This window comes from Onychomys torridus, chromosome 22, assembly GCF_903995425.1.
Source record: "Onychomys torridus chromosome 22, mOncTor1.1, whole genome shotgun sequence".
In the NCBI taxonomy this organism is placed as follows: domain Eukaryota; kingdom Metazoa; phylum Chordata; class Mammalia; order Rodentia; family Cricetidae; genus Onychomys; species Onychomys torridus.
This window is the reverse complement of record NC_050464.1, coordinates 21444345-21464118: the sequence shown is the minus strand read 5'-3', so window position 1 is coordinate 21464118 and position 19774 is coordinate 21444345. Positions and strand designations below refer to the sequence as shown.

The 19774-nt window shown below is 45.4% G+C and overlaps 1 protein-coding gene across 1 annotated transcript in view; it reads right to left on the bottom strand.

Annotated features, from left to right (window-relative positions):
• The window catches only part of Auts2 (activator of transcription and developmental regulator AUTS2), a 361179-nt gene that overhangs the window by 338507 nt on the left and 2898 nt on the right, over positions 1–19774 (bottom strand). The window lies entirely within an intron of this gene.

The window sequence follows — 19774 nt, the reverse complement described above, 5'->3', positions numbered from 1 at the left end:
GGAACAAAAATCACTTCTGCAGAAGAAAGTGTTCTGCCCTCAGCTTTGGGGAGTGGCTCTCTTTCTCCTGAACCTTTTCTTGGGAAGAAAACAAGCTTGGTTCATGGAAATCTCTTGCCAACACTTTGAGCTGGCAAGACTCAACACAGGTGACACTGTGATGGTTAACATTGACTAGCAACTTGACAGGATCTTGAATCACCTTTGGGCATGTCCCTAAGGAAGTTTCTAGACTGGATTAACGGAGGAGGGAAGAGTCTCCCTAAAGGTGAGTGGCACCATCCCATGGACTGAGGCCTTGAACTAAATAAAACGGAGAGAGGGAGCTGAGCACTCAATGCTCTCTGCTGCTTCTCCATGGAGGATGCATTATGACTGGTATTAAAGTAAGAACGGCCCCCAAAGGCTCATGTATTGGAATGCTTGGTCACCAGGGAGAGGAACTATTTAAAAGGATTAGAAGGATCAGGAGGCTGGATTTGTTGGAGGAAGTGTGTCACTGCAGGTAGGTTCTGAACCTTCAAAAGCTCATGCCAAGCCCAGTGTCCTCTCCCTCCCTCTCCCTACGGATCAGGATATGGAGCTAGCTCCCAGTTCTCCATTTCTGCCTGGGTACAGCCATGCTCCCTGCCATGATAATAATGGACTAAGCTCTGTAACTGTAACAAACCTACAATTAAGTACTTTCCTTGATGAGAACTGCCTTGGCCATGGTGTCTCTTTGCAGCAACGGAACAGTGAACAAGACAGTGCCCGCCCATCCACTACCCCTTCGGCTATGCCTTATCCTCCCTCCATGGTGGGCTACACTCGGGCCAAAATACTAGTTTTGGGTTTCTTGACAGAAGCAGAGGGAATCAGAGAACAAACACTGTTCTAAAACCCAAGAGTGTTTTGCTAATAAGTCATGGGTTGAACAATAGAGTCGGTGAGACATCTCAGCTGCCGACATGCTTGCTGAGCAATCACAGGACTTGAATTTAGCGTGGTTTTCAGGACCCATGTAAAAAAAAATCACCATGGAGTATGCATGTGTAATCCTAGTTCTGGGAAAGAGGAAACAGGATGCCTGGGGCTTGCTGGCCAAGCAGACTAGCCTACTCGGTGAGTCCCAGGTCCCAGGGAAGGAACCTCAATAAAAAAACAATGGACAGGGACTGAGGAAAGTCTCCCAGGGTTGATCTCTGACCTCTATGCGCATGTGAACACAGGCATTCATGGGCACACATGTCTACATAATAAAGGGTGCGTTTGTTAAACACTGAGAAGGTGTGATCACACATGTATGCCTTCACTCCCTAGCCCCGGAGAGGGCCTGCTGAGCTGGAATCCACCAAGATGAGACACAGGACAGAGCCTCGGGCTGCTCTGTGGTTTTCCCAATGTGGTGTGCAGGTGGGATCACTTTATGTGGGTGATGAAAAAAGAGCACCCACTAGGAAGAGAGATGGTCACAGGGGGAGCAGTCTGCCAACTAGGACACTGTCTATGCCAGCACAGTGCCTGGTATGGGAGAGGGTGAAACAGATGGCTCAGCAGATCTGCAGTGAGAGTTGATGGGTCTTGGTAATCCATGGCTAGGGAGAGCAAGTGGCAGGTGAGTCTTGGAGGGTGCCAAGGTTTTTACTGGGGCCACCTGTGTATGGTAGCAGATGGAGCCATCAGGGGAAACAGGAAATGGAACAGAGCTGCCCCTGCAGCTCTCTTCTCCCAAGCCCACATCTTCTGGAGTTCAAAAAGGCAAATCCCCCCTTCCCCAACACACACTTTTTCCTTACATTTTTGGGTGGCGATGAGAACCATTTTGGTCAAATAAGAGGTGAAGTCTGCAGAGGATGCTGAGTTAGGGAAGAAGGAGGAGAGGAAGAACCTTGGGCCTACAAGATGGCTCACGGAGTAAAAGCACTTGCCACACAAGCCTGATGATGACCTGAGTTTAATCACCAGATCCCAGGGTAGAAAGAGAGAACAGACTCCTTGGAGTTGTCTTCTGATCTCCACATGTGCTCCATAGCACAAGTGTGCATGCAGGCACACCACACACACACACACACACACACACACACACACACACACACACACACACGATTTTTTTAAAAGAGTGTCCGTGAATAGTAGGCAGCTCCTGCCTCTTGCCTTAAAGTCTGCCTAGGTGAGGATGTGGTGTGTGCATCTACAACAGTCATTTTGAAAAAGTCTCCCAAAGGCCTCCATGCTGAAAGAAGATGGAGAGAACAAAGGAAGAGACATCTGACGTCACTAAGCCATTGAACCCATGTCAGAACAGACTCCTAGTTATTATTGCTGAAGCTACCCTCCAAGTACTACCAAGAGATGCTAATAAAATCTCCACTGGTTGTGTGTGGAGACCACTGCCTCGGTACTGAGAGCATTTAGGAACTTACATTGACTCTTTTTTTTTTTTTGTCTTTGTTTTTGAGTCAAAGTTTCATGTATCCCAGGTTGGCCTTGAACCTGCTACCTGACCCAGGATGGCCTTGAATTCCTGATACTCCCACCTCTACTTTCCCAAGCCCTGGGGTGACAATTGGAAGGGTGATGACATCTACTTCTCCCTCTGCCTCCTTGGCGATACAGGGTTACCAGACACTGAGTGACTGACAGCAACTTCGTGAAGTCCAAGGGCATCGTTTCCAAGCAGACTTCTGACAGCAGTTATAGCTGCACTGACATTCTTGTGAATTCTCAATCATATCAGATGAGTCGAGTGGAGATGGGAAGTGGTGAGATGAAGACCCTGAAGGTCTAGAACCATGGATGCGTGGTACTAAAGTCTCAAGTGCATTTTTTGTTTTGGTTTTCTGAGACAGGGTTTCTCTGTGTAGCTTTGCGCCTTTCCTGAATCTCACTCTGTAGCCCAGGCTGGCCTCGAACTCACAAAGATCTGCCTGGCTCTGCCTTCCAAAGGCTGGGATTAAAGGCATGCCCCACCAGCGCCTGGCTCAAACGCATTTTTAAGGCCAGTTGAGGAGGGGTGGGGAAGAGAGGAGTCTCCTTCTCCTCCTCCTCCTCCTTCTTTTTTAAACTTTGAATTGTTGGGGGATGTGAACCCAAGCCTTGGTTATAATAGGAAACTCCGTACCACTGAGTTACATTCCCAGCCCAGAGTGGTACCTTCTGGTACACCCGCTCTTCCCCAGATGTTCACAGCCATCTACATGAGCTTATGTCAGTGAAGGCTAGAATGACAGGTTTCCCTTCACCCTCCAGGGTCTATGTACAAGAGAAGAAGCCGGGAAAGTGGGCAAAGCTAGCTCTCCTACGCCCCTCCACACAGCGGTAAGTCTCTGGGAATGGTTATTTGTATCAAAGCATTAAGCTTCCCCACTTTCGGAGAGTCCAGTTCTAATTTCAAGGTCCACTTAATTCCGTATCAAGTAATTACTGATATACCCAGAAGCACCTTGCCTCCAGAGTTAAGCATATGGTGGAAACTGAGACCTACTGGTATCCATTATGGAAGCCACACGAATGCCAAGCTGATTACAAATGCTGAGGCTCCCCACGCCACACACTCGTGAGTGACAGGCCCCTCACAAGGCCAGCCAGAGTCTGCCAAAACACTGTCTGTGGCACCAGGGGCCCACATGGCGCGCTGAGAAAACAGTTCCATTTCTGGTATTAAATTCCCATACTGACCCAGGGACTTTGCCGGGAGCTCAGCAGGAGCTCACCATCCAATTTACAGCTCCACTCTCTGGAGCCTCCAGTGCCAGCCCCTGGCAGAGAGCGATGGCGGTCAACCCCTCCAGCTCATAAATTATGCAAAGGCAATAAATGCGTTCAGCAAACAGCGCCTGACGCTTGCCCAGCCTGGCTCCTCACATACTCTGCAGGAAAAAAAAAGAGAGAGCCAGAGAGAGAGAGAAAGAGAAAAAAAAAAAAAAAAAAAAAAAAAAGCCAGAAGCTGGATGCATATAAGAGGTCTACTCCACTCATAAAGGGGGTCTGTTGACAGCCCCAGACGGAAAGCGAGCTGGGGTCCTCAGCGGTCTTTCTGCCTCACTGGCAGTGGTTTATAGGCATGCTTTATGAAAAAGGGAGGCTGTTTTATGGAGTCGGGGTGGAGAGAAGTCATGGTCTCGAATTCACATTTAATACACTGCCCAGCTTTCACACCCCGGGTTCAACCCGCTGTGGATTTTTTTCAGGACAGATGGTTGTTGGTCTTCAAAGGTTAAAGGAAGAAGTGTCTGTTTCCCCTGTCCCTAGACACCCACTCCAATTTATAAGAGTTCAGGCTGAACCACCTCCCGGTTCAGGTTTATGTTCTGGAGGAGGCAGGGAGATGGAAAAGGCATGTCAGGCAGGGAAAGGGGTCCCAGCTGATCCGCCGTCTTAAGCATTTTGACATCAGGGTCCGGCCTTGGTTTATTAGCAAACAGTTTGCCCACCAAATGGGAGCTTGAGGTGTCGGAATGTTCTCCATGACAGGGTTTCAAAGCCCTGAGAGAGAAGTGGAAATACTTTCCTCCATCTTAACAGCAAGAAATGGAAAGGAGGGATGGGGAAAGAATGGAGGTTGCTTACTTCTCAGGTGAAGACAAGAATTTCAACCACCAGACTTGAGGAGCCACACTGGAGGACTGTAGTGAAAGAAACAGGTTTTGAATGCAGAAGCTGCCAGAGAAGAATTTCCAGACAGAGCCTTGGCCATCCCAACATGGCTACTACTTCCCTGTCCTTTCATAAACTGGATATCAACTGTTGGAAGTACCAAGTCCTCCTATTTCAACTCTTTAAACAACATAAGAGCTTGGTGTGGTGGTGGATGCTTATATATTTATTTATTTACTTCCTTACTTATTTGAGACAGGTCTCATGGAGCCCACACTGGCCTGGAATTTGCTACAACACCCAGGATGAACTTCTGGTCCTCCTGTCTTGGCCTCCCTAGTGTTGGAAGTACCGCTGCACTCCATTTACATCCAGTGCTGGGAATGGAACCCAGAGCTTCTTGCATGCTAGGCAGATGCCCTGCCAACTGAGCTACATCCATAGTCCCTACGTGTTTAAGAAAAAAAATAAATTTCCAGAAAAAGTCAAAAGCAAAACAAGCAGGGTATGGTGATCCAGGCCTTAAATTTAAATCCGGAGGAGGCAGAGGCAAGGGGGTCTCTCTCTGTGAGGGAGAGAACAACATGGTCTACATACATGAGTCTCAAAACAGCCAGCCTTATCTAGAGACCCTGTTTCAAAAAAAAAAAAAAAAAAAAGCAAAATAATCACATCAAAACTTTTCATCAGACGGAAGAGATAAAGTGATGTTATAATAACTTTTCCGTAAGGTTCCCAGAATTTACTCTGAGTCACCTTACTAATATCATCGCAGGTTCACTGCACACAGCTCACCAGCAGGGCTGGGTTGGAGAAGATCGATTCTAACACATCCCTTGCTCCAGCCACGCCCAGCCATGAGCCACACCCTCATACCAACTGTCTTTGTACTGAGTCACACCCTCACACCTTCTGTCTTTGTACTGAGTCACACCCTCACACCTAAGTCTTTCTATTGAGTCACACCCACATAACTGTCTTTCTATTGAGTCACACCCTCACACCTACTGTCTTTCTATTGAGTCACACCCTCATACCTACTGTCCTTGTACTGAGTCACACCCTCATAACTGTCTTTCTATTGAGTCAAACCCTCATACTTAACTGTCTTTGTACTGAGTCACACCCTCATACCTACTGTCTTTGTACTGAGTCACACCCTCACACCTAACTGTCTTTCTATTGAGTCACACCCTCACACTTATCTGTCTTTGTATTGAGTCACACCCTCATACCTACTGTCTTTGTACTGAGTCACACCCTCACACCTGTCTTTCTATTGAGTCACACCCTCACACTTATCTGTCTTTGTATTGAGTCACACCCTCATACCTAACTGTCTTTGTATTAAACCATACGCTCTACCTGAGGTTGTCTTCCTTCAAGCTTCAGCCTAAAACTCTGCCGGACCTCTTTAAAACAGCTCCCAGTCTCTTGTGTCTCCAAAGCTCTCCTGAAACAATGCAAAGCTTTGGCTCCCACCCTCTGCACAACTACATTTTGTGGTTGGGCATGACTGTCATCTTTCCTATATGGTGAGGTCTTGTCTAGATTACGTTTTTACCTCCAGTTCTTGGCACACCCTTGGTATTCAATTATATTGATAGGTCAACCAACCACATTCTTTTTGAGAATTATTCTCAGCTGGCTAGTTCTAACTCAACTTGACACAGGGTAGAGTCATCATAGAGGATGGAGCATGCTCCAAGAAAATGCCTCCATAAAATCAGGTAGTAGGCAACCCAGTAGGGAATTTTCTTCATGAGTGATGAGCAGGGGAGGGCCCAGTCTATTGTGAGTGGGGATACCCCTCAGCTGGTGTTCCTAGTGCTATAAGAAACAGGCTGAGCAAGCCATAAAGAACAAACCAGTTATCAGTACCCCTCCATGGACCCTGCATCAGATCCTGCCTCCAGGTTCCTGCCCTGTTTGAGGTTTTTTTTTTGTTGTTGTTTTTTTTTTTTTTTTGGTTTTTCGAGACAGGGTTTCTGTGTGTAGCTTTGCGCCTTTGCGCTTGCTAGGCAAGCACTCTACCACTGAGCTAAATCCCCAACACTGTTTGAGGTTTTATCCTATCTTTCTTTGGTGACAAACAGTGATGAGGAAGTATAAGTCAAATAAACCCTTTCCTCAAGTTGTGTTTACTCAAGGTGTTTCATCCAAGCAATAGTAACCCGAACTGACATATTCCAATTCTGTGTTTGATTCTAGATAAAGTACAATTAACAAGACAGGTGATCCCAAATGGAAAAATAAAGTATAAGGCACAGTAATATGGTTTGAAAATGTTTGGCAGATTATTAGTATATGTAGCAAAAAAGTGCTTTAGTTTTTTTATTTAAGGGACTTTCTATTCAAGGTACTTCCTGCTAGGCCTGATGACCTGAGTACCATCCCTGGAACCCACATGATAGAAGTAGAAATCAAACTCCTCCAAGTTGTCTTCTGACCTCCAGCTGGAACACACATGCACAAAAGCACAAATGTATGAACATGCATGCGTACACATAATTAATTAATTAATTAAATATAATGAAAACAAGAATTACTAGTAGAGCATAGAGATAGGTCTCAGATGAGAATGTCTCCCAATAAAAAACAAAAAACAATGGGATTAAGGCTTTGATCACATGCTCTCAAAAGCCAGCCCTCCTCACTTTTATTTGGGGAATCTGGGTATGTGTGTTTTAAGACTGCTCCGAGTTAGAATAAATGAAGGTCTGCAGCCTTGTTTGGCCTGTAGGAACTGGGTATGGGATTCTGTGTGGCCAATGATGGAAAGCCTTCTTAAGCAGAGAGTGGCAATCATTGAATACATCACACACAATGACATTGAGGAGGGCACGGCTCTCCATTCTGCTCAATGGACCTTGCTGGAGCAGTTATTTTGTATCTCAGATCCATTTATCATCACCACCAAAGATGTCAGGGCTGAACGCCACTTGCTGAACAAAGTTATTTTATTCTCTTTTCTGCCTAAAGGAAACAGGGGAAAATGAGGGGAACTCCCCAACTTGTAAACCACAGAGTCTCACATCAAGTACAATTTAACTTGGCCAGTGAGAAAATAAATCGATTCCCCCTTTGGGCCAGTCGGTTTATCTAAGACAGTAAAGACATCCCTTACCTAAAAGCAATTTCTGAAGAAGTCACCTGAAGAAAACATGACATGTATTTCCTTCTTTTAAAAGGCCAGGCAGGCAGCTTTGTGACTAACCACATCCACTGCCAGCTTCCCACATGCCCGACTCCCTACACAAGCAAAAACATGCAGGCAGCCATCTTGTGCCAAAGAACCCCTTTGCCCACTGTTTACATAGCTGTCTTATTGGCTTTGGACTTTACATGACATTTAAAGCTATTGAGGCCCTTGAAATAAAGAGCATTTTAATCATGAAAGTGGTTTGAGGAATGTTTTTTTTTTTTTTTTTTTTGTCCCTCAGTGTGAAATGAAGGCCCTGGTTCCTCCTTCTGTCTCAACAATAACTCCACAGGGGGTCAAAAAATAGCTCAGATACAATGAAAGCCTGATGAAAAGATGTGTGTGTTCTAAAGACAGGAAGTTAAAAGAATACAGCAACAACCCCAGGGCAAGCTCATTAGAAAATAATACACAGGTCAGCTGTTCAGGAGACAGGAGAGCATAAACTTTTACAAGCTTTTGGAATTTGGTACCAAGAGTCTAGCATCCCTACATAGGAAGCTGTTGGGATCTGGAATTGTGCATATTGGAAATAGGTAGAGCTCAGTCAATCAATATGGTCTGAGGGATCTAGAGAGGTGTGTGTGTGTGTGTGTGTGTGTGTGTGTGTGTGTGTGTGTGTGTGTGTGTGTCTATACCAGGTCTCTTTGTTCAGATCCCCCCATTGCTGGGGTTACAGATGTTCACCACCACATCTGTCCTTACACGGGTGCTGCAGATCCGAGCTCAGGTCCTCATGATTGCACAGCAAGGGCTTTAACCACCAAGTCATCTATCCTGCTGTCTCCAGCCATCATTTCTTGTTCCATTTCCAGTCACCTCTCAGCCAGCCACATATTTTCCTTCAAAGAAATACTATTCAATGGCTTATTATGGGCAGGTCCATTCTGAATGCTCACTGAAAGTGTGACTATGTTGCTCATAGAGAACCAATAGTTCAAACCTGCGGATTTAAAGCTCAGAAATGAAATTTCAACATTTTATTTATTTTTTTTGCCACTTTGCAATAAATGTATATTTCTAAACAATCTGTAATTTTCATTGAGATCATTAAGGCATTATTTGGTTTTGGGGTATGAAGGGAGAGGTGGGTATTCCACAAATCTTTAGAGTTCGGCATTTTCTACACTCAAGAAAGGAAGCTATATGTTGTTGGCATGAGCATATGTAAACCCCAAAGATAAAATGGTGAAATGGATAGTCTAGAACCTATGATTTCTGTGTTTGTACTTTATTTCAACACAGGCTCTAATGTAGCTCAGGAGTCTCCAATTTGCGACGTAGATGAGGAATGACCTTGAACTCCTGATCTTCCCGAGTCTACCTCCAGAGAGTTGGGGTTATAAGCATGCTCCACACACCTAGTTTCTGCAGGGTGCAAGATGGAACCCAGGATCTTCTGTAGGCCAGGCAAGTACCCTATCAACTGAGCCATATCCTGAGCCTGGGTCTGTGATTAGTAAATGGTCTCATTTATCTTATACAACAGATTCTCTGCCTCCTGGCCACTGGCTGGCTGATCCCAAGCTATCAATAGTACTAATGCTTGCCTGTCTGGGGACTATTACTAATGACATCAAGGATGGCATAGACCAAGAGTTGATTATGAGCCCACAGTGGTATTTGTAGGGAGCGGTCTTGGTTTTCTTTCCCGGCCATGTGAGACCCCAGAGATGCCTTTGCCCCCAGGCCTGCGTTGACTCACCCTTGGTTCCTGAAGTCCTGTGTGAACTAATAATTTAGCCCAAATTTGCCAAGGAGTAAAAAGGAAGAGTATGTTATGGGTTAAAATAATACAAGAGTCTATTTTTTCCGCTGTGTTGTGATCCATAGAAATCACCCTGAGCCTTTTCCCTTTTCTTCTCTGCCTGGGAAGCCAATTGCTTTGATTGCGGTGATATGAGCTAGCTGAAATGACTTGCCCTTGCTTGTGAGGCAAATGGAACATGCTAATAGAACTTATCGCATTACCCGATGCGAAAGTGCCATAGCTCATTACTTTAAGATAAAAGGATATCATTGCGGACGGCGAGCAGAATTGACTTTCTGAGGCCCGACTTGATGATGATTTAATCAACTGCTCTCTTTCACTTCTCATCTCTGTGCCTGTCGGTTTCACAGGTGCCGTTAAATGAGACACTCGGAGAGTGAGCGCAGGGAAAGAAATTGCTGTCATTACTTTTCAAGAAAGGAGGTATGCAAATTTTCGACAGAAAGATTGCGTTCATAATGGGCCTGGTAAAATACAAGGATCATGCTTGACAGGTGAGGGCAAGCCATTTGTATGCCCTTAAAGCACAGCAACCATCCTTATTTAGGATGTGCTCCAGAAGAGAAATGAGGATGAGGGCAGGAAAAGGAGGCGGTGGCAACTCAGACAGCTGGTTTAAACCAGTCCCTGATATAGAAACCCGGGAGGGAGGGGCGTTTAAGACTCAAGAGTGGTCCCCAGAGCCAATACATGGAAACAAAGCTGTTACCCTTTGGTGGGAACTGAAACGGTAATGAGCTGTTAGAAAGACCTGACTGTGGTCCATCTAAAACCATAGAGACCGAGGCCAGGTTTGAATCCGACCTCTATTCTCTACGATCTAGAAGATCCTCTAGGGCAAGCAATTGAACTTCTCAGCCTCTGGTTCATCATCTGTCAAAGGGGACTGTTTAGTCTCTGCCCTGAGATTTGGAGAACACCTCAATACTGATTACATAAAATCCACATGCACACACATATATATAATGCACATAACACATTTAGAATAGTGTTTACCTATAGGAAACAGTCAAGCAGTGTTAGGAAATCATTTGTTATCACTTTTCCCCCTTCCTTGTCTGTTTTTGACAGACTCTTAAGGACCTCGGGTGGCCCTGAACTCACTACATAGCTGAGCAATCCTTGAACTTCTGGGGATGACATTATACACTACCATGACTGTTTTCCTATTTGTGTGTAATGTATGTCTGCGTGTGACATGTGTGTGAGGGTACATGAGCCAAAAGCCAAAGCCAGCAGGTGTTCTGTGCAAACACCATCAGCCTTATTCCCCTGAGACAGTCTCTCAAACTGAACCTGGAGCTCACTGTTTTGAGCTATATTGGCGGGTAGGCCATCAAGCCCTACTCATCCTCCTGTCTTGATAAACCCCCATCCCAATAGCTAGGGTTAGGGGAGTACATGGCCGTGCCTAGGTTCTATGTGTCTATGGGGAAACCTGAACTTGGGTCATCATATTTGTATAGCAATCACTTACCCATTGAGCTAAATCCAGACTCCCTCTCCTCTCCTCTCCCGCTCCCTTCCTCCTTCTTTCTCTCCTTTCACGAAAACGTGTGTGAGTCAGACACTGCCGATCTATCTGAACCTAATGTAGATATAACAGGATTCTTTTATTTCACAGACAAAAGTCCCCTCCTCAGCCAGTGAGCAAAGTGCACTATGGCTGCCCTGAGAATCACCCTACAGATCAGCACATCATCAATGCCGGGCTATGTGGACTTGTTCTTCTTTCTCTCTACTTATTCTGCATTTCTCACCTGCTCTGTGACATAAGCCACCTGTGAGGAGTCTCCAAATGTGAACAGGTAATGTCCACACCCCTCGCAGGGAACCTCAGGCAGTCACCCAGTATAGTGGCCTAAGGTCGGGATGCTGCAGCCAGTAAGAAGTAGTAGCCTGGCTTGACTCATCTTCAGAAAAGTACAGTGAATCTGAATAGTTGAAAAGACCTGGGTGGTATGAACAGCGGTGTTTTTCCATCCTCTCTGACTTCAATAGATAATTGTTCTATTTTCTTGAACACCCAAGGTAAAAGCGTCTTTCTTAAAGAGCCCAGAGCTCTGCGTTCTTTTTCTCAGGGTAATGGCGCTGTTGTAAACCATTCTTTCCTTTCTCCCACCAAGGCTGCCAGGGACAGAACGCAGCTCTGCCTTCACGCTAAGTGGCACCTACATGATTCAATTCTCTCCCCAATGGTGGATGTTCACATTCAGCAATAGCAGAAGGGGGTGGGATACACAACAGCAGGTCAGCAAAGAAGCCTCTGGTCGGGAGACTCCGGTTCCCAACGGCATCAAATAGATGCCTACAGAAGGGGGTTTCACCAATTTCTCTCCTTTGCTTTTCTTCCACAATTGGAACTGCCTTGTACAATCTAGGCAAGTGTTCCACTACTGAGCCACACATCAGCCTCTCCCTGGGGGATTCTAGGCAGGTGCTCCACTACTGAGCCGCACATCAGCCCCTCACTGGGGGATTCTAGGCAGGGGCTCTACCACTGAGCCACACCCCAGCCCATCACTAGGGGATTCTAGGCAGGTGCTCTACCGCTGAGTCACATCCCAGCCCCTCATTGGGAGATTCTAGGCAGGGGCTCTACCACTGAGCCACACCCCAGCCCCTCACTGGGGGATTCTAGGCAGGTGCTCTACCACTGAGCCACACCCCAGCCCCTCACTGGGGGATTCTAGGCAGGAGCTCTACCACTGGGCCACACCCCAGCCCCTCACTGGGGGATTCTAGGCAGGTGCTCTACCACTGAGCCACACCCCAGCCCCCCACTGGGGGATTCTAGGCAGGTGTTCTACTACTGAGCCACACCCCAGCCCCTCACTGGGGGATTCTAGGCAGGTGCTCTACTACTGAGCCACACCCCAGCCCCTCACTGGGGGATTCTAGGCAGGTGCTCTACTACTGAGCCACACCCCAGCCCATCACTGTAGGATTCCAGTTTTGCTTGCTTTACCACTAAGCTACATCTTTAGCCCTCTTTACTTTTCATTTTGAGGCAGGTTACACTGGAGTTGCCCAGGCTGGCCTTGAACTCACTCTTTTTATCCAAGCAGGCCTTGAGCCGGGGCTCCTGCTGCTTCAGCCTCCTTCATATTTGTCAACAGAAATGAAGGCTTCCAGTGGCTGAGATGGCACTTGGGCCCAGTTCTCTCCTCACAAGCTTATCCTGGGTTGTGAACCACACCACCTTTCCTCTCACGAATCGCTATGCTTAGAGCAACTCTCTGACAGGTAGTAGTCCCCCGACTGACTGCTTTGCAGAATCTGAGGGCAACTTGAAACTGAGACGCTGTGATGACTTCTAAGCCAAAAACTGCAAGTAGTCAGTCATATTGATATGGCACACAAGACCATGCCTTCCTCGAGAATCTTTTACCTGGGTCACAAGAAGTGCTGCTGATCATTAACTCAAAGCTGATGGAGACTCAAATCCCTATCCCTTTTCCACAGGGTCAAACATGGTGGGGACCGGTTTCTAACATCATGGGGATCCTTGTGGAACTTGTACCTGGGTGGGGTCCATATAGACTCAGAATTGGTGTAATGATTAAGTGCATGTGCAGACAGCCAAAAAGAGACATGGTTAAGACTTTTGTTTCTCAAATCTTCGCATGAAAGGTATGTCCTATCACACACAGAAATGAGACAACATGGCAATTGCTCAAACGATGGGTGGAAATTTCTACCCTGTCATCATCAGAGAGGAACTCCTAAGTATTTCATTTCAGAAAACATTTAAAGACTTGATACTCCTCTATAGCAAATCAGAAACAACAACCCCAAAACAGCAACAACAACAATAACAAACATCACCAAAACCAGTGCTTTGCAACAAGACTCTTCTGGGTAACTCATGGCTTTATTTCATGGGTAAAATGCCAACCAAAGAAGACCATTTAGAATCTGGTAAAGCAGCTGGGCAGTGGCAGCACATGCCTTGAATCCCAGCACTCAGGAGGCAGAGCCAGATGGATCTCTGTGAGTTCGAGGCCACAGAGCAAGATCCAAGACAGGCACCAAAACTACAAAGAGAAACTCTGTCTCAAAAAAAAGGAAAAAAACAAAGAAAACAAAAAAAAAAACCCAACAACAGGAATATGGTGGGTTTTGGTGAACATTGCATTTGGGCCCCCATACTTTGGCTTGGACTTCAAACACCACTTAGTAATGTGTGCAAAGATAAAGTCAAATACTACATGAACACGAGACTGAGTCTAAACGTGTACCATATGCACAGGGCAGTAATGGCTTATGGGTTTTGACATGTTTTTATGGTTCAAAGAATTTTTTAAATTATGTGTATGAACCTTTCAGTGCAGACGCCTATGGAGGCCAGAAGAGGATGTCAGATCCCATGGAGCTGGAGTAATAGGCAGTTGTGAATCACCTGACCTAGGTGCTGGGAACCAAACTCAGATCCTCTAGAATGTCAAGTGCTCTTAACTGCAGAGCCCGCTGTCTAGCCCCAGCTTCGACATTCTTAAGATGCTTACTCAAATTCAAACTGGCAACACAAATAACTAGATGGTTAGAATGAATGTAGAAAGTGCCAACTCAAGCTGGGCATGGGGTGTATGACTTGAATCCTGAGAAGCAAAGGCAGGAGAATCTCTGTGAGTTCAAGGCCAGCCTGGTCTACATAGAGAGATCCAGGACAGCCAGGACCAGATAGAGAAACCCTGTTTCACAAAAACGAAACAAATTAACTAATAACAGAAGAAAATACCCACTAATTGTTGGTACAAGAAGGAATCCAGCAATTTTGGAATCTGCCAATAGATGAAGATCAGACTACATGTGCATTTTGGGGACATGCAACACTGTGCGCTCCCTCCTCCCCAGGAGAGCTTCTCTGTGCTCTGCTTCCTCAGCCGTCAACGTGTATCTCCAGAGTGATGGTCAACTTCCCAGCTTTTACCTGACTAATGTCACCAGAAGAGCGAATTAATAAACTGTTCCCCGAGGGTGGAGGCCAGAGAAGCTTCTTCGTGGCAAGATCAAGACACACACAGTATATGGCTGGGGAGGTGGTTCCATCAGCAAAGTACTTGTGCCCAAACATAAGGGCCTACGTTTGGATCCCCAGAACCCATGTAAAGAAGCCAGGTGTGGGGGCACATGGCTGTAAACCCAGTGAAGCCAAGATAAGAAAAACCATCGGGAATTCAGGGAATCTAACTAGGTTCAGTGAGAGACCCTGACTATAAATTTAAGTGGAGATTGATAGAGGATGTCGCCCTCTGGCCTCCATATGCCATATGCCTATTTGTGTACATGCACACATATAGTGGTTGATGCAATGGGCAGACAGGTGTTCATGGTCTACATATGCCAGTGAGGGTGACAGAAAAATGATTTCGAGAGTAAGTTTTAAGAAAATACCACCACATACTGGAATGGGGTGGTGGTCAAATGCTGTACTGGCGAGTTTTAACTCTTAATTGGACATTGCCAAGAAGGACCTGGGGAAAAACAGTTTCTTTTCTTTCTTTCTTTCTTTTTTTTTTTGAGCTGAGGATTGAACCCATGACCTTCTGCTGGCTAGGCAACCCCTCTACCACTGAGCTAAATCCCATACCCCCCAAAACAGTTTCAATTGAGGAACTATCTAGAGAAGGCATGTCTGTGGAGAAGGATCTTGATTGCTCACTGAGGAAGGAAAAAAAAAAACATCACCCTGAGGGTGGATAACATCATTAGGTGGGCTGCGGCTGTGAATTGTGTGGAGTGAAGAAAGGTAGCAGACCATAAGCAGCTAGTGGGTAGCATGGGTGAATTCATTTCTCTCTGCTCCTCCACTGTAGATGGGGTGTGATGACTGACGGCTTAATTTCCTGCCTTGATGTCTCCTCCGTGATGACCTATGACCTGGACGCATAAACCAAATCAATCCTTTCTGTCCCGAGCTGCTTTTGGTCAGGGTGTTTTGTCACAGCCACGGAAGTGAGGCCAGGGCAGATGCTAAGTCCGATTGCTTAGGAAAACAGGATCCTCAGTGTCTCAGGGTTTCTGTTCATATCTGCCTTAAGTCAAGCTGATGGCCGCAGCTGGAACGGAGCAGCAAATAGGAAAACCGTGCTCTTGACCGAGTACGCTTAATAGTCACGGTGCAACTTTCTGCCAAGTGAATTATTTAAAAGCAGGGGAGCAAACAGCTTGGCTAAAGAAACACAAATATAGCTTGAAACAAACATCTATGATCACTTCAAAGTGTTTCAGGATGACCCAAAGCTCCTCTTCCAACTGGATCCCCAAAGAGATGGCTTTACTTTCCTTTAGCAGGCGGGTTCTACCTTCGCTTTTTTGGACCTTCTTAGAATCCATCTTATTCATAACTGGGATTTTAAATTACACTGTACTGGACAAGAGTCTTTATTTTAGGAGAGCTTAAAAAAAAAAAAACAACAGCCTCCTATATCATAAATAAGAAGGGTAAGATTACCATAAATTGCCTGCAAGAAAATACAAATTGCTAAGATAAAAACACCCACCAGCCTGCCAGTCTTGAATTTCCTGTTTTGACATACTATATGCGGTAATTTGGTATCCACAATCTCTTATTAGAAAATGAATGTGCTAGTTTTCTGAATGCTGCAATTACAATAATTGAATTTAAAATGGGGATTGAGTTTCTCTATGTGGAGGAAAAGGAATAATTGTGTATTTCTGATTAAAATCAAGGATACTGAAAAGAGCCTGTGAGGAATTTCAGCCTCAGGTCTTCCCGAGTGATTCCTCGGAAGCAGGCCAGAGAAGTGGTTAGCCAGAGAAAGGGAAGAGCAGAAGGAACCGGACAGGGCCTCAGCAGCAGGCTGTATCTCTGACCTCATTTGCCTGTCTCCTGGCCCTCAGCCACAACGCCCCTGTGACAGGCAATCACAATGCCACCACACTGTTACACTCTAAATGGTGGCCGTGCATGAGTTCCCCACTGTGCCAAAAATGAAGAGTTAAAATGCAGGGAAAACAAACATCTCTTTGTGTTGAAAACGCAGGTCCCTTTGCAGCCTGCCAATATTGGAGTAGGCTTTATTTTTCCTCCCCAGAACCTCTTCTCTGGGGTGATGGATGAGTGGGGGACCCTAACACTATTGTCTGCAGGGCAGCATTTCTTTGTTTTACTGAGAAATTACTTGAAAAGCCCCCTTGGGGTTGAGAAGGTGGGAAGGATGCAGGGCGGAGCAAGAGGGCTAGCCTCATGTTTGATGCCTTGCTGTTTAATTTTAGGGTCTCTCCCAGGCTTCAGAAACCACAATTATCTAGATGTGAAGGGGAAACTCAGCCTCCTAAATCCTGTAAACATTCCCCAAAACAACGGTTTTCTGAGAAAATATTCAGAGTGAGAGATGCTCTCCCTTTATGTGGCTTACTCTATTTTTCTTTTTTATTAATACATTTCCTCAGTTCATATGGTAAGATTTTTTTTAATATTGATTTATTCTGTGTGCATATGCCTCCATGCGCATATGGAGATCAGATGACAGCTTTTCATGCGTCAATGCGTTTCTTCCCAGGGATCATCCGGCTAGGGGGGCAAGTGGCTTTACCTGCGGAGACATCATGCCAGCCCCTGGAATGACCAGAGCTTCTGCACGACATCTCCTAGTGCTGACACTGCCTTCTTCCCATGTTCATGGGATATATATCATAATACAGTATATATACATATATTTAAGAATTATAGATATAGACGCACACATACATTTTGTTACATAAATTGTGCAGTATGGACTATGTCTGTCCGGTTATTTTCACTCACCACTTGCTGCTCTGACCACTAATTAAAAAAGAAGCTTCCTAGCTTCAAGGGACAAGGCAGCCAGGGTTTATGGCTCTCCCCCAGGAGCAGGACGGATTACTGGGTCTCACTCCCTTCACAGACTTTATTATGTACTTTAATAATCAATACCCACTTCTATGGCAGAGGGTTTATTTTGCCCCATAAATCCAAGAAGGAGAGAGCAATATGAAGACATCAGTATGGATGGCTCTGTTGCTTTGTAACGTCATGAGGAGAGAACCTGAACAACAGATGTAAATATGAGAGGGCAACACATAGCTCCTGGCTGGATGGCAGGGATCGTAAAAGACTCTGGCAAGATCTACAGCAGGGCTGCTGTGACCCAACCAACCGGATGCTGAGAACGAGAAACCTAACCTTGAGCAGGCATATCCTGAAAAAATCAGAAGCACAGGCTTGTGGGCAAGGTAAAGAGCCCCCTCTCAAAAATCTGAAATATTTCTTAATACAACACACGGAAAGGGAGAGGACAAGTGTTGATTTCTAGTTGGCAGTACAGAGCTCGCTGTGGTTTAGGAACAAGCCCTCTATGGTTCTGGTCTCCAGAGTCCCAGGAGGCCCTTAATTCTCTCCCCTGCAACTCCCGCCCCAAGGCTCTGAGATAATTATCGCAGTAACATCTTTTCTCCAGTGGCCCATAGAGACTCATCCTTCCTTTCAAAAGCAAAGAGGTCAACTCAGGGAAGAGGAAATATTAATGGCTAGTAACAAATGAAGAACAGTTCCACCTCACCGGTAATCAAAGAAAGGCAGATCAAGAGGAGCCCGGGCTGTGTTCCCCCTCAGTGAGGCGGCGGCGTTGAGACACTCTATACGCAGGCCTACTCGGAGGCCTACTCAGAGACATCCACTAACTACTGCAGGATGTCCATGTCCTATTTGGAAAATTATTTTGCAACCAGAAGATGCATTCATCAAGAGACTTCAGTTTTCACACAATTTATTTATTCATTTATTTTGGGTTTTTTAAAAAAGGTCTCTTTAGGTACCTGGGCTGGACTGGAGCTTGCTGTGTAGACGAGGCTGGCCTCAAACTCATAGCGATCCACCTACCTCTGCTTCCCAAGTGCTGGGATGAAAGGCGTGGGCCACCACACCTGGCTGACTTTCATACAATTAGGTCAACTCTTCTCTTTCATGTATGCAGGCACGCACGCATGCACGAACGCAGGTATGCACATGCAAGTGCATGCAAGACAAACAAAAAAGTATGTGAGAGTATGTTTTAGCCAGGTGTATTGGCACTTGCCTGTAATCCCAGCATTCTGGAGGGAGAGACTGGGGGATTATAGTAAGGTTCGAGGCCAGTTTCATCTAAAGAAGGGGTTTCAGGCCACCCAGGGTTACGTAACAAGACCCTGTTTCAGAAATCCAAAGATGGCTCAGTTCATAAAGTGCTTGCCAAATAGATTAGGACCTGAGTTTGATCATTACCCCCTATGTAAGACTGCCAGGGGTGGAGGTGTGCATCTGTAATCCCAGTGCTGGAAAGACAGAGACAGGGAGATCCCTAGGGCTCATTAGTCAACAAGCAAAACTCTAGGTCCAATGAGATACTACTATCGCAAGAAACAAGGTGAATGACATCTGAAAAGTGACATCCAAGTTTAACTCCTAGCTTTCACATGAACATGCACACATGTACCCACACACTCATGAACATGTATGCATATATACACATACACACACACAAACACAAAACTCAAAAGAAAATAAGTATGTAAGAAGTTGATTTAAAATTACGTAAGAACATTAGAAAACAAACCAGGAATACATTATTTCTATGGCTACTGCCAGCATATACTAAGGATCAAGAAATAAACTAAGACATAGTTTATATATTTTCCAGTTTTCAACTTTATAACAGGTTCTCGCCTTGAAGCGAAAGGATTTAGCATTTCTTAGGGTTTTTTTTTGTTGTTGTTTGTTTGTTTTTTTTAAATTAAAAGTCAGGGTTAAGGGCTAGAGACATGGATCAGTGGTTAAAAGCTCTGGCTATTCTTCCAGAGGACCTGGGTTCAATTCCCAGCCCCCACATGGCAGCTCACAACTGTCTGTAACTCCAGTTCCAGAGGATCTGACACCTTCATACCAATGCACATAAAATAAAGTTAAACACATATTTAAAAGAAAAGTCAGAATTAAATTCATGAAGCAACCTTCTCAGAGGTCTGTTCATGATGGGGCAGGGGCGTGGTTCCTGGCACTTTACCTAGGTAATTCTAATTCACAGACTTCATGAACCTAAATGTCCCCACTAGGGGAACATGTTAATGTTAACAGTTTTGTTAATATTAAAAGGGCTAGAAACATGACTCAGTGGGCAAAATGCTTACAGGATAACAGTGAACATCCAAGTTCAAATCTCCAGATCCCATCTGTTTTAATTTATTTTTTGTTGCTTTGC